This window comes from Apium graveolens, chromosome 9, assembly GCF_009905375.1.
Source record: "Apium graveolens cultivar Ventura chromosome 9, ASM990537v1, whole genome shotgun sequence".
Classification (NCBI taxonomy): Eukaryota; Viridiplantae; Streptophyta; class Magnoliopsida; order Apiales; family Apiaceae; genus Apium; species Apium graveolens.
In genome coordinates this window covers 207,521,936-207,535,631 of record NC_133655.1, presented here as the reverse complement: position 1 = coordinate 207,535,631, position 13,696 = coordinate 207,521,936, and the positions used below count along the sequence as shown (strand labels likewise).

Genomic DNA, 13,696 nt, shown 5'->3' with positions numbered 1-13,696 from the left:
CCATCGCGGCTAATACTTTTGAAATCAAATCTAGCACGATTCAGATGGTGCAGAACTCAATCCAGTTTGGGGGTTCTTTAATGGAAGATCCTAACATGCACATTAGAGATTTCATCGAGATCTGCGACACTTTCAAATCCAATAATATTTCTGAAGATGCTGTTAAGCTGAGGCTTTTCCCATTCTCTCTTAGGGATAAAGCTAAGGGCTGGTTACATTCTCTACCAGCAGGTTCTATCACTACTTGGGAAGATCTTGCTCATAAGTTTCTTACTAAATTCTTCCCTATGGAAAAGACAGCTGTAATCAGGAACGCTCTCACTCAATTTGCGCAGCAATCGGGAGAGTCTTTATGTGAAGCTTTGGATCATTATAAGGAGATGCTGAGGTAGTGTCTTCATCATGGGATCCCTGACTGGATGATTATCAATTGCTTTTACAATGGTCTGGGAGCACAGTCTAGACCCATGCTCAATGCAACATTAGGTGGAGCCTTATAGGCCAAGAGCTACGATGAAGCTTATGAGTTGATTGAACTGATGGCTGTTAATGAATACCAGAATCCTTCTTAGAGACTACCTCAAGGCAAGGTAGCAGGAATTTTGGAGATGGATACAGCTACTGCTATAGCTTCTTAGCTTAAGGCTTTAACGATGAAGGTGGATTCTTTGGCTAATTATGGAGTTAATCAGATCACAAGTGTCTGTGAGCTTTGTGCTGGTGCGCATGAAACTGAGCAGTGTGCTATTTCTAGTGAATCAGCTCAGTTTGTAAGCAACTTTCAGAGGTCGCAACAACCAGTTCCAACCACTTATCATCCCAACAACCGCAATCATCCTAACTTCAGCTGAAGCAATAATCAGAATGCGGTGCAACAGCCTTATCAGCAGTATGCAACAAAGCAATTCAACCCTCCTGGTTTCCAATAATCACAATATGCTCCAAGACAACAACTCTAACTCCAGCAACTACCGCATGGAAGTGCAAGTCAATCTAATAAAAAATCTGAATTGGAGGAGTTGAAGCTCATGTGCAAGAGCCAAGCGGTATCTATCAAGACTCTGGAGAATCATTGAGCAAATTTCCAATTCTTTGTTGAATCGATAACCTGGTACACTCCCTAGTGACACAGAAGTTCCAGGCAAGAGGGAAGCAAAAGAGCAGGTCAAGGCAATTACATTGAGGTCTGGGAAGGTTGCAAACCCCGAAAAATCTCAAGTTACAGAATCTAAAGTTGTGGCTGAAGAAGATGTGCAGAAGGAAGCAAAAGTGGAATCAAGGAAGAAAAGTGTGGAACACACTCCTCCTGAGGGTAATACAGGGGAGAAACAGGTCTATCCTACACCTCCTTTTCCTAAGAGGATGCAGAAGCAAAAGTTGGATACGCAATTTGTTAAGTTTCTGGAGGTGTTCAAGAAACTTCACATCAATATACCTTTTGTCGAAGCTCTGGAACAAATGCCTAGCTATGCAAAGTTTATGAAAGGTATTCTCTCTCAGAAAATGAAGCTCGATGACTTAGAGACCATTGCTCTTACGGAGGAATGCAGTGTTGTGCTACAATAGAAGTTGCCTCCGAAGCTTATAGATCCTAGAAGCTTCACTATTCCTTGCACTATCGAAAACTTGTCATTCGACAAGTGTTTATGTGATTTGGGAGCTAGCATCAATCTGATGCCTTTGTCTATCTTCAATAAGTTATGTTTACCTGATCCAAAGCCTACATATATGTCCTTACAGTTGGCCGATCGTTCTATTATATATCCACGAGGTATTGTGGAGGATGTCTTGGTCAAGGTGGACAAACTCATCTTTCCTGATGACTTTGTAATTCTTGATTTCAAGGAGGATAAGAAGATTCCCATAATCTTGGGACGTTCATTCTTGGATACTGGCCAAACCTTGATTGATGTGCAGAAGGGTGAGCTCACTATGCGAGTGCTGGATCAGGATGTGACCTTTAATGTTTTCAATGCCATGAAATTCCCTACTGATAAAGAGGAGTGCTTAAAAGTGGAATTAGTCGATTCTGTGGTTACTTCAGAACTTGATCAAATGCTAAGGTCTGATGTCTTAGAGAAAGCCTTGATGGGGAATCCAGATAGTGAAGATGATGAAGGAGATGAGCAGTTACAGTATTTGAATGCTTCTAATTGGAAGTGAAGGCTGGATATGCCTTTTGAAACTCTTGGATTTTTAGAACTCAAAAATGCTGAGGGGCATCTCAAGCCATCTATTGAGGAAGCTCCTATACTCAAGCTTAAACCTTTGCCTGAACACTTGAGGTATGCGTTTTTAGGCGATGCATCTACTTTGCCTATTATTATTGCATTTGACCTTTCAGGTAGTGATGAGGAAAAGCTCTTGAGAATTCTGAGAGAGTTCAAATTGGCAATTGGATGGACTATAACAGAGATTAAGGGAATCATCCCTTCTTATTACATGCATAAAATTCTGCTAGAAGAAGGAAGCAAGCCGACTGTTGAGCAACAGAGAAGGCTAAATCCAATTATGAAGGAGGTCGTGAAGAAGGAAATTCTTAATTGGTTAGATGCAGGTATCATTTATCCTATTTCTGACAGTTCTTCGGTGAGCCCAGTTCTGTGTGTGCCGAAGAAAGGAGGCATCACTGTGGTTACTAATCAAAAGAATGAGCTCAATCCGACTCAAACAGTCACAGGGTGGAGAGTTTGCATGGATTATCGGAAGCTGAACAAGGCCACGAAGAAAGATCAGTTCCCTCTTCCTTTTATTGATCAAATGCTTGATAGGTCTGGCTGGGCATGAATACTACTGTCTTCTGGATGGCTATTCAGGCTATAGTCAAATCTGCATTGCTCTATAAGATCAAGAAAATACTACCTTCACTTGTCTGTTTGGTACTTTTGCCTTTAGAAGAGTTTCTTTTGGGCTATGTGGTGCACCTGCCATATTTTAGAAATGCATGATGGTCATCTTCTCTGACATGATTGGTCATAATGTGGAGGTGTTCATAGATAATTTTTCTGTGTTCGGGGATTCTTTCGACGAGTGCTTGCAAAATCTTGGCGCAGTTCTTAAAAGGTGTGTTGAGACCAATCTGGTTCTCAACTGGGAGAAATGACACTTTATGGTACAACATGGCATCATTCTTGGGCACAAGGTCTCTAGTAAAGGTATTGAGGTGGACAAAGCCAAGGTGGGGGTCATTGAAAACCTTCTTCCACCAATTTTGTTAAGGGAATCCGTAGTTTTCTTGGTCATGCGGGTTTCTATCGGCGATTCATCAAGGATTTCTCTAAAATCTCTAAACCATTATGCAATCTCTTAGAGAAAGATGTCCCTTTCAAGTTTGATGATGCGTGTCTAGATTTTCTTGAGAGCTTAAAGAAAAGTTTGATCATGGCACTTGTCATAAGTGTACCTGATTGGAATGAGCCTTTTGAAATGATGTGCGATGCGAGTGACTATGCAGTTGGAGCGGTTTTTGGGCAAAGAAAGAACAATATATTTCATGTGATCTATTATGCTAATAAGTCCCTCAATAGTGCTCAACTGAACTACACTACTACTGAGAAGGAAATCTTAGCCATTGTCTATGGTTTTGAGAAGTGTCGATCTTATTTGCTTGGGACGAAGGTGACAGTTTTCACTGATCACGCTGCTATACGCTATCTCGTCTCGAAGAAGGATTCGAAGCCTAGATTGATTCGATGGGTTCTTTTACTTCAGGAGTTTGAGTTGGAGATCAAGGATAGAAAATGTACTGAGAATCAAGTTGCTGATCATCTCTCTCGGTTAGAAGATCCAGGTCCAGCTTCACATGTCAAGACATTGATAAATGAGTCTTTTCCCGATGAGCAGTTGTTTGGGATGCAAGAAGAAGAACCATGGTTCGCAGACATTTTGAACTATCTTGTGAGCAACATTATGCCCCCAGACTTAACTTCTGCTCAAAGGATTAAGTTTCTTCATGAGGTGAAGTGGTACGTGTGGGATGATCCATTTTTGTTTCGTCAAGAAACTGGACAAATCATCAGGAGATGTATTTCGTACAGCTAGACGGAGGGTATCTTGCGAGACTATCATTCGACTGTTTATGGAGGCCACTATGGTGGAGAAAAGATAACAACTCGTATTTTTCAAGCAGGATTCTTCTGGCCTATATTGTTTAAGGATGCACATAAGTTCGTTTTGAAGTGTGATCGTTTCCAGCCTATTGGTAATATGTCAAAGAAGGATGAGATGCCTCTTAATGTGCTTCTTGAGGTTGAGGTCTTCGATGTTTGAAGAATTGACTTCATGGGGCCATTTGTCTCATCTTGCAAAAATCAATATATATTGTTGGCGGTAGATTATATGTCAATATGGGAGGAAGTCAAGGCTTTTCCAACGAATGATGCGAATGTAGTGCTAAATTTTCTTCACAAGCAGATATTCATAAGATTTGGGACTCCAAGAGTCATAATCAGTGACAAGGGATCGCAGTTCTGCAATCGCAAGTTCTGTTGCCCAGTGAAAATACAATTATTTAAGGGGGTTGGATTACTTGTTTCGAACAAGTAATAAAATATAACAACTTTTTATATATCTGATAAAAACTGTTACAAAACTCTCTCAAGAAATACTGATGTTCTTGAGAGCTGCTAGGTCGAATGATACTCGAGATCGATACACTAAGTGATGACCTAAACTGTGTTTATATACTACACAGCTACAACAATTCAATCTAAGATATGCATTATCAAAAACTAACTGAAACTGATACATATCTTCAACTGTATAGATAAAGTCCTATAACCCAGACGTAAAAGATATCTGCTCCACAATATAAGGAACATAACAAATCTTCTAAGCTAGCTGTCTTCAAATACTGATGACATCCAAATACTGATGACATCCAAATACTGATGATGTGTCAAATTCTGGCGACACATCAGATACTGATGACACCCGAATAGCCAGATTGTAACGCCCTCCAAACCCGGGGTATAAGTCTGGGGGTTACGAGTAAATCACCAAACCTGTACAATTTTATTAATAAATAATAAAGAAATGAAACTAAAACCCTTTAATACTAACCAGGACCTTTTTAGGTTGAAGTATGAAAACAAGAACCACTAACTACTTTTATTACAAACCAACATTTAAAATCTCACAAACTCTCTTTATTACAAACCATTGTCTAATTCATTTTTAAACTAAGTTCATCTTTTATTCAAACACACACACTATCTATCAACACTCTACCTGCTCGGGCAACTCAAATCTTTCTTCCTGGATTGGGATCAACACCTTGGGTATGAGAGGATCCCGAGGCTTGACCCGCTTCTTTACCACTCGTGTCCTGATGGGTTTCATATTCCTTCTTAACTGAAAATAATAAGTTGAATAACAACAAAAGGGGTGAGCCAAAAATTGCTCAACAAGTTTACAAAATATAAACAGTGTTAAAGCAATATAAGTGAATCCGTAACCCAGGTATATTTGCAAAGATATAACCTCACAAGAATAGAAAGAAGGCCATTACTGGCGAATACGAATGAACTAAATTGGACTCAAGTTCGCAGCTATACCCTGCTGATCAGCCAGGAATACAGTGCAGATCTATATCTCACTATATAGATCCCGTCGGGTACTCAGGCACTACGACCCATCTCAAGGATCCAGGTATATCCCGGTCCTTAGGATTAAGTAAACTTAATCCCCAAAGTATTATTATCCAGTCCCTGGAATAGCAACCGGAACAATCGGTATGCCTTGATATATTCTAATCACCAGAATATATCAATAATTGTGAGTAACAATTGGAATATGAACAATGAATTCAAATGAAAAGAATAAATCAAGAAACAAAATGAAATATGAACAAGAGAATTAAAAGAGTGCAAATGTAATAAGAATCTGAAGAGAATATCACTATTCTGAAAAAAATAGAATAGGGGAGAAACTTGCCTTCTGCGCGACTTACTGCAATTAAATCACTTTCGCCTATCACCTACTCGACCTGCCTTGCTGGCTTAGCTTCTGTTAGCAAAATAAACTGGTTAAGTCATTTTGTACTTCAATTTGCATCTTGAATCGACTTCATTTCGTTCCTATTATCTACCCATGCGCTTATGACTGACTCTCATATTACATATAAGCAAGTAAGACTCGGTTAACCACATAATACACATAAGCACATAAGCACATAATCATTTCTATAGTTAAAATAATTTTTAGAACCAAAATCATCTCGCTGCTTGCTCCGTTGCTCACCTTCTGCTTCATTTCCCATTTTTCCGGAATTTTTCGGACTTGTCTCGGCACATATTTTGACTGATAATCAAGTAATTAATAAAGTCAATTAATTTCTAGAAGAAATTATTTCTAGAAGAAATTAGGTCTTTTTATTATTTTTAATGAAAAGAATTCATTGTTCTGAGTAAAATGGCTTTCGTTTCGCTCAAATCAGACTAACGGTCTAATTACTATTAATTAAACACTGTTAATCCAATTTATTATTTAATATAAATAATTATTGCTATTTTTTAAATCCTAAAATAATTTTTTTAAATAATTATTTAAGAAGAATCAAATTCAAAAATAATTTTTTTATAATTTTTGGAGTTAAAATGAATAAGTTATGATTTATTGAAAATTATGTGATCAATTATCGAAATAATTAATAACTTTTTAAATATTAAATAAATAAATAACTAATAAATAATTAATAAATAATTATTTAATAATTTAAAATAATTAATCCCTAATTATTAGGATTAATCACAACTTATTACAATTATTTACAACTTATGGTTATTTATTCGATTAGATCGATTATTTATAAGTAATTAATCGATACGATCAACTGATACGATAACTGTCGAATAAATAAACTATTATCCGAATCAGAATTCAATTCACCAATCAATTACTCGCATTTCTACGAGTTATTCGTATTTCTCGCATAACTATCAAAACATTACAGTTATTATTATAAGTTATACGATTTAAATTAACTATCTGAATTTAATTATCCATTACAAATAATTATTACGATATTATACGAATAATTAATTATCGTCCGAATGATAATAATAATAAAAATCGAACTTATCGTTCAATTATCCCTAATTATCGAATCGTTTCCCGTAATATTCGATAATAATTTTAATCTTTACTTATTAATTATTTACTTAACTTATTAAATAATAAATAAATAGATAAATTATTAAATTATTAAATAAATAATTAAATACTTAATTAAATCATTAAATTCGAATTTATAAATTAAGAAAATAATTTAGAAATTATAAATAATAATATTCAGAATTTAAATCTAATTTTTATTAGATTTATAGAATTAATAAAACTGATTTTTGATTTTATAAAAATATAATTAAATAATTGAAATTCAAAAACACAAACAGGAAAACAGATTGGGGGTTTTCAGGATCAAACTCGGGTCGTTTCACGGGTCGAAACCGGGTCGACTCGGGTCGATGAAGAACAACCCAGAACCCGGCGCCGGTGGCCGGTTCCGGCGAAGTAACGGCGAGGCAAAACACAGCCAAATCGAGCCGTTCTTCCTCCGTTTTCTACCGAAATCACTCCGGTATCATTCCACAATCATTTCCCCAGCTTTCTCCTCCTTCGTTTGTCGACCATCACGCCAGAATCGTAAAGAACACAACGGCGGCGTTCGAACTCCAGCGAGCATAAAACAGAAACCAAATCATACGAAACCGATGTCAAACGACTGGAAATTCAACGATCTACACGTTCGTGGCCACAGCAACATCAAACAATCCCTCGAACTAAAAACCCGAATTCAAAACGGGTTGAAACTCAAAAACACAATTCACTAATCCGGGAATAGAAAAATTATTTAGAAGTATGTATAATCATCTACACAACCTGGGCAATCGATTCATATAACTTTCATCAATCAAAACACAACAATTTGCAAATACCCAAATTAGTTCAAGAACCCTAAAAATTGAATTGAAAATCGAAGCAACAAAACACAAAATTGATGACAAAAATAGAAAGTAGAGATCAAGAGCTTTCGATTGACTACTCACATGCTTGATTTGGAGATCAGAAACACGATGAAATCACTGCTTGAATCCACGAACTCAAGAACCCTAATTCTGGAAATTTGGGAATATTTGCTGAATTTTCTGATTTTAATTAATTAAATTAATAATAATTAGGGTATTTATAGCTGCAAAATTAATACTCCTAAATAAAATTAAGGGGCTAATTATATATTTAATAAAAATATTTGGCCCTAATTTTCATAATTTTTGGGTATTAAAATTTAATTTATAAATATTTTATATATACAATATATATGCCAAAATTTCCCAAAAATTGTGAATATTGCAAAAATACAAAGAAATGGTATAAATAAAAGTCCTATAATTTTATAAAAATAAAAATGTGATTTTTGTAGGGTTTTTAACACCCAATGGGGCTCGGAAAAGTTATTTTTCGTAAAACGAGAAAATTTATAAAATATCTAGATGTTCAGAATAATGCGATTGTAAAGGCCGTTTGATGAAAAATAAGGCCCATTATTTTATTTGAAATACTGGCTTTAAAATCATTGTTTGGGTTGTAAAACGTTTGAAATGAAAGCTATGAATGTGAAATAAAATATCTGAAAATTACCTTGAAAATACAGAAGTGACACGACATACACATAACACATAACAATTAGGGTTTAACAGATAATCACACATAAATGACATATTAATACACATATTTTATTATAAATATGATATAATACAACGTAAATTTCCCGGTCGTTACATTCTCCTCCCCTTAATAGGATTCTGTCCTCAGAATCTTCTATGAAAACAAATGAGGGCATTTTTCTAACATCTCACTTTCAAGTTCCCAGGCTGATTCTTCAACCATAGGATTTCTCCACAATACTCGCACTAAATATACGGACTTATTTCTCAACACTTTCTCTTGCCGATCTAGAATTCTTACCGGCTGTTCTACAAAAATTAAATCAGGTTGGATATCTATCGGTTCATACTCTATTACATGCCTAGAATTAGGATTATATCGCTTAAGCATCGACACGTGAAACACATTGTGAATATGTTGCATATGAGGCGGTAAAGCTAATTCGTACGCAAGTTTTCCTACTTTCTTCAAAATTTCAAATGGTCCGACATATCGTGGCTTCAATTTACCCTTATTACCAAATCTAGTCAATCCTTTCCATGGCAATATTTTGAGTAATACGTGTTCTCCTTCCTGATAGTCCATATCTTTTCTTGCTTGGTCTGCATGTTTGCGTTGCCTGTTTTGTGCTGCATCGAGTCGTTTTCGAATAAGTTCAATCTTTTCTTTAGTCTGTTGGATTAATTCTGGACCCAAAATCTTCCGTTCTCCAACTTCATCCCAATACACCGGTGATCTGCATTTTCTCCCATATAGTGCTTCATACGGTGGCATTCCAATGCTGGCGTGATAGCTGTTATTATAAGAAAATTCCACTAGAGGTAAATGCTCATCCCAACTGCCTTCAAAATCGATCGCACAAACTCGTAGCATGTCTTCAATCATTTGGATAGTTCTTTCACTTTGCCCGTCGGTTTGCGGATGATAAGCGGTACTCATGTTTAACTTTGTTCCAAGGCATTCTTGAATTTGTCTCCAAAATCTTGAGTTGAAACGAGGATCTCGATCAGACACGATAGATATTGGAACTCCATGTCGCATCACAATTTCCTTGAGATACAAATGCACTAGCTTGTCAAGCGAAAATCTTTCGTTAATTGGTAGAAAATGTGCCGACTTCATGAGTCTGTCAATAATTACCCATATCGCATCATGATTTTCCCTAGTCCTCGGCAGTCCTACTACAAAATCCATCGCTAGATGTTCCCATTTCCATTCTAGAATGTCTAACGGTTGTAATAATCCGCTCGGACGTTGGTGTTCCGCTTTAACTCGCTGGCATGTGTAGCATTTACTCACCCATTCTGCTATTTCCTTCTTCATGTTCGGCCACCAAAAGTTTTCCTTCAGATCACGATACATTTTTGTGCTTCCTGGATGAATGGAATACTTTGAACTGTGCGCATCTCGCATTATTTCTTCTTTTAATTCTGCCACATTAGGGATCCAGATTCTTGATGCAAAGCATAAAATTCCTTCATTATCTTTCTGAGTTGTGATCTCTTCACCCGTTAAGTCATCATCTTGACTCATCACTTCATCTTGACAACGGCGAATCTTCTCTAGCAACTCCGGTTGGAAAGTCATAGCGTAGATAGTTCCTGCAGATTCATTAGGAATACGAATCTCGATTTCTAATTTGTCAAATACCTTAGCTAATTCTTCACATGAAGTTAACCGATTCAATCTTTCTTTCCTGCTCAACGCATCCGCTACAATATTTGCTTTCCCTGGATGATAACTGATCGTGACATCATAATCTTTAATCAATTCCAGCCATCGACGTTGTCGCATGTTCAGTTCTTTTTGCGTAAAGATATACTTCAGACTTTTATGATCCGTATAGATTTCGCATTTTTCACCGTAGAGATAATGTCTCCAAAGCTTCAATGCAAATACGATCGCTGCCAATTCTAGATCATGCGTGGGATATTTCTGCTCATGGGGTTTAAGTTGTCTCGAAGCATATGCGATGACGTTACCATGCTGCATCAATACACATCCTAGCCCGCGATACGAAGCATCGCTGAAAATAACGAAATTCCCTTGCTCGCCTGGAAATACAAGTACCGGTGTAGTTACTAATCGATTCTTCAACTCTTGGAAACTTTCTTCACATTTATCATTCCATACAAACTTTTCACTTTTTCGAGTTAACTTGGTCAACGGCGTTGCTATTTTCGCAAAATCTTTAACAAATCTTCGATAATACCCTGCCAATCCCAAGAAACTTCGAACTTCTGTCGGTGTCTTCGGTCGTTCCCAATTCAACATAGCTTCAATCTTCGCTGGATCGACTTGGATGCCTTCTCTACTGATGATATGCCCTAGAAATTGTACTTCCCTTAACCAGAATTCACATTTTGAGAATTTTGCGTACAGTTGCTCTTTCCTCAGAATTTCCAAAGCTATCCTCAAGTGTTCTGTATGCTCTTCTTCCGTCTTGGAATAAATCAAGATGTCATCAATGAATACAATCACGAATTTGTCCAAATATTTCTTGAATACCCTGTTCATCAAATCCATGAATGCAGCTGGCGTGTTTGTCAAACCGAATGCCATTACAAGAAACTCGTAATGTCCATATCTCGTACGAAACACAGTCTTGGGAATATCTTCAGCTTTAATCTTCAATTGATGATAGCCTGATCACAAATCTATCTTCGAAAACCATGCAGCTCCTTTTAGCTGGTCGAACAAATCGTCAATTCTCGGTAAAGGATACCTGTTCTTAATAGTGAGCTTATTCAACTCCTGATAGTTGATGCATAATCGCATGTTGTCGTCCTTCTTCTTTATGAATAACACTGGTGCACCCCATGGGGATACACTAGGTCGTATGATGCCTCGGTCTAGAAGATCTTGCAGTTGCGTTGACAATTCCTTCATCTCGACTGGAGCCATTCGATACGGAGCTTTCGAAACTGGTTCTGTACCTGGTGCTAGATCAATCGTGAACTCGATTTCTCGATCCGGCGGTAACCCTGGAAGCTCATCTGGAAAGATGTCCAGAAACTCACATACAACTGGAATGTCTTCTATTCTAGGACTTCCTTTTTCAGTATCTAAGACGTAAGCTATGTACACTTCACAACCTTGTCGAAGCCATCGTTTGGTCTGCATCACGGTGAGAAATTTCTTCCGCTGTTTTTCGCTCTTGAATATTACCGTTGCATTTTCCGCAGTTCGTAATTTAACTTTCTTATTTGCGCAATCTATCTGAACATTATGACATGCTAACCAATCCATTCTCAAAATAATATCGAATTCTCCTAGCTTAAAAGGAATTAAATCTACAGAAAAATAATGTCCAGCTATTTCTATATTACACGCAGGACACACTCGATCCACTGGAACTTGGTCGTCATTCGCTAATTTTATAATTAACGTCTCGCCCAACCATTCGATTTCGCAATGTAATTTGTTAAGAAATTCTTCAGAAATAAATGAACGGGTAGCTCCAGAATCAATTAATACTTTTGAATCTACGGATGTCACCAGAAGCGTACCTGCGATCACACTTGGACTCTGCACTGCTTCTTTCATTGTCATGTTAAAAGTCCTTGCTTTGTGTTGATTCGGCGACGGTGGCGGAGATAATGCCAATACTTTCGGGATACTGGCTGCCGTTGCTGGTCCTTTACAATTCCGAGTGATATGCCCTTTCTTTCCGCATTGGTAGCAAGTGATTTTTGCTGTTTTTCATGTTGGACATTCGTTAGAATAATTCCCTTTCTGCTTGCATTTGAAACATGTCACATTTGCTTTAATACATACGCCAGTATGCTTGCGTCCACAAGTTTTGCAATACGGCACTGGAACCTTAACAATTCCCTGCTGTTTGGAGGCTTGGAAACGATTACCTGCTTTTTGTGTACCTTGTCCTATCCTTTTGAAATTCAAATTTGCCCGGGCTTGAAATCCCGGCTTCCTGTTGGAACGGTCTTGGAAACTTCCCTGTCCTCTGTCTCGCTGAGATCTTTCACTTTCTCCTTCGATAATCAAAGCTTTCTGGACTACAGCGGTATATGTTGTTAATTCGAAAACTGCAACCTGTCCACGTATCCATGATCGTAATCCCTCTTGAAACCTCTGAACTCGTTTCTCTTCAGTGTCCACCTGTTCTGGAACAAACCTAGCCAATTCATTAAATTTGGCTTCATACTCTGTTATTGACATACTTCCCTGCTTCAGTTCCAAAAACTTTATCTGCATCTGATTCCTTACGTAGCGAGGAAAATGCTTCTCTAAAAATAACTCTTTAAACCTATCCCAAGCAATAATATCTTCACCTTATAAAGCCTTTTTAGATTTCCACCAATAATTTGCCTCTCCCTTTAACAAGTAACTAGCAAAATCAGTCTTCTGGTCCTCACCTATCTTCACTAGTGCAAACGTTTTCTCTATTTCTTTTAACCAGGTGGTAGCTTTAATAGGATTAGTAGACCCGTCAAATTCTGGAGGTTTAACCGCCTGAAACTGCTTAAAAGTAACAACAGGTAATGTTGGTGGTAATTGAGGCTCAAGACGAGGTGGCTGTTGTAACATTTGTTGTTGGATTTGCTGTTGTTGATGCTGCATCTGCTGCTGCATCATTACCATCTGTTATTACATCTGATGGAACATTTGGTTCATGGTCTCATTAGTCTGACCTTCGGAATTGCTGTTAGAAGTCTCAGCCCTATTCTTTCTTTTTGGTGCCATCTTCTTCTGATAATAAAACAGGTGATATTTCTTTAATAGTTTAATAAATAATTGACAGTAGGTAAGAAAATAATTTATCCGGTATTAATAACATGATTTAAATCAAGAAAATAGTTGCTGAATATAAAAATTGGAAATGTAAGCAGTTAAATAAAATGTTTATTCTTTTCTTTTCTGTTTCTTTTTCTCTTTTTCTCTTTTTTTTTTCAACAGGAATTATAATATAAAAGAAAACGGTAAAACAATGAAATGGAAATAAATGCTGTAAAACTGTAAAGACTGAAATTTAAATAAAAGAAATTTGAAAAGTTCAGTTTATATATAT

General features: G+C 37.0%; 1 non-coding gene across 1 annotated transcript; it reads right to left on the bottom strand.

The window, feature by feature from the left end:
- Window positions 1-302: 302 nt before the first annotated feature.
- LOC141688105 (small nucleolar RNA R71) lies at window positions 303-409 on the bottom strand. The gene has a single exon (XR_012561569.1). It is a non-coding gene; the product is annotated as a small nucleolar RNA R71 (small nucleolar RNA).
- Window positions 410-13,696: the final 13,287 nt, after the last annotated feature.